Genomic DNA, 2,246 nt, shown 5'->3' with positions numbered 1-2,246 from the left:
AGAGACAGAGAGACAGAGACAGACAGAGACAGAGAGAGAGATAGAGAGACAGACAGAGACAGAGACAGAGAGACAGAAAGACAGAGACAGAGAGCTGGGCAGATTGTGGGTATGGGAGAGGGAGGTGTATTTAGAGCAAACAAAGGCTTTTAAGGGATTTGTTGTTGTTGTTTTTGGCAGAACCAGGGGTTGAACTCAGGCCCTTGTGCTTGCCAGGCAAGCCCTTATTCTACTGAGCTATCTCCCTGGCTCCTTTTAAGGGATTTTTAACCATCTGCTGCTGTGATAGCAGGAGTTTTAAGGGGTTAAAAGTTTTTTGAGCGTTGGAAATGAATATTTTTCATGGTGATAAAATTTGAGCTGAGTTGGGCTTTAAGACTTGAGGTTGGTGCCCACAGGGACAAGTGTGGCTGTGTTGCTTTAGAGCGTCTACCAAGGAACATGAACACAGTCTTTTCTGTCCTCTGGATGGAGAAAACTCTGGACATGGGCCTGCGGTTTTGGAACTGGGAGGAGGGGCCACTCATCCTTAGCAGGACATAAGGGTAGCAGCCCTCTGCCAAGGACCGTGGAGACAGCATTCCCTCAACCTGGGACTGGAAATCTTGGTGGGACTCAACTCACCTGGACTGGTGTTGGATGCAGGCTGCCAGCAGCAAATAGGCAGGGTCCAGGGGAGAGAACTTAGTAGGTAGGCAGGGGCTCAGGACTGGGGGGTTAGCCCCCAGGAGCCTCACATGCTGCCCATCTGAGTCACAAGGTGGGCGGCGCTCAGTAGGGGTTTTGGGTAAGAGGATCTGCTGCAGGCTGTAAGACAGGCAGAGTTCCTGGTGATTGCAAAGGTAGAAGAGGGGACCTCGGACTATTTCCTATTGCAACCACAAAAGTTATATAATTTAATGAAGGGATCGTAATTAAGAGTTCCTGGGGGAGGCAGATAGTCTCATTTTCTGACTATGGCCAGGCAGTTTAATGGAGAAAAATTAGGCATTTGAATTTAAGTCAGAGAAGCCTAAGGGGCTTGTAAGGACAGACTTAAGAGTCTACAACAGAAGAATACATTTGAGAGGGTATTGAAGCATTGTCCATAGTAGTGAGAAGATAGAGTGGTTTGGGTGAAAGGAGACTGAAGAAGACAATCTTGTAGGGAGAGTCCCAAAAAGCCCACCCATCAGGAATCCCCAATGCAAGAAGAGGCTAAATAGAGGGAAGGAGTGACTTGGGGTGTTGACATGACTGGTAGGGCCAGAGGCGTAGCTGAGCCATCCAGAGTAGAGATAGTCGGCCTGAGGGAGAACTCAAATGAAATAGAAAACAAAGGACCAGACGAGGATGTCAGTGTCAGAGAAACCCTGGAAAGAACCCTGAAGTAATTCAGAAGCTATCCACCCCAGGTACAAGTTGAAGGAGTCACAGGAGTGAGGGCTGGAGGCAGATGTGAGTGCGTCCTCTGGGAAGGACACTTAACTTCAAGAGGAAGAGAAGGAAAGAGAAAATGAAAGTACAGAAAGTGATCTGGTCTGGGCTCTCTTTAGGAGTCATGAAGTTACTAATAAGAAATCTATAATCTGTCTTTAGCTTTGAAAGCTGTCTTATGATTTCTTTTGAGGCAACTGAATTTTCTAATGCACCATGAAACATTTCTACATCAAGAAGCTGCAGGTGGACAATTATTTCCTTTTGGGAATGAAAGAAATATTTTTCACTTCGTGTTTTCAGGCTATGTCTGCCTATTTGAAAGTCTGAAAGGAATGGATTTTACAAGTAATAGGAATCTAGCTCTTATACTGAATTTCAGAAAGTTGTACTTAAAGAGATAAAAAGAAATGTTGCACACAAAAATAACTGTGCTTGCCAGCCCCACCCTCAGGGCGGGCTGAGCTGTCCCCTGAAAAAATGTGTTTGGAAAAAAACTGGGCTTAATTTTCTCCATGTCTGCTTCGGTGACTAAAAATGAACTTTCAGAGTGAGTAAAGCCATCCTGTAACTACCAACATAATAACATTAAGATTTTAAACTTTGTAATTTTCATGGACCTTAATGTCCTAGCTAGTGAGATTTTAATGTACAAATTAGGCCATAGAAATATCTGTATTTGTGACTTTTTATTCTAAGTGTACTAGGAATGGAAAATAGTTTCCTTTATGGATAAAAATAAATAGAATATAGAACCAAAGCTGTAGCTCTGATCAATGTCTTACCCAAAGCACAGTAGCAGCACTTTAGGCGGCTCTGCTCTGAATATT

At 44.0% G+C, this 2,246-nt stretch overlaps 1 pseudogene; it reads right to left on the bottom strand.

The window, feature by feature from the left end:
- The window catches only part of LOC101569728, a 64,747-nt pseudogene that overhangs the window by 1,400 nt on the left and 61,101 nt on the right, over positions 1 to 2,246 (bottom strand).

Source organism: Octodon degus, unplaced genomic scaffold, assembly GCF_000260255.1.
Source record: "Octodon degus isolate 3935 unplaced genomic scaffold, OctDeg1.0 scaffold00044, whole genome shotgun sequence".
Taxonomy (NCBI): Eukaryota; Metazoa; Chordata; class Mammalia; order Rodentia; family Octodontidae; genus Octodon; species Octodon degus.
This window is presented reverse-complemented; position numbering and strand designations above follow the sequence as displayed.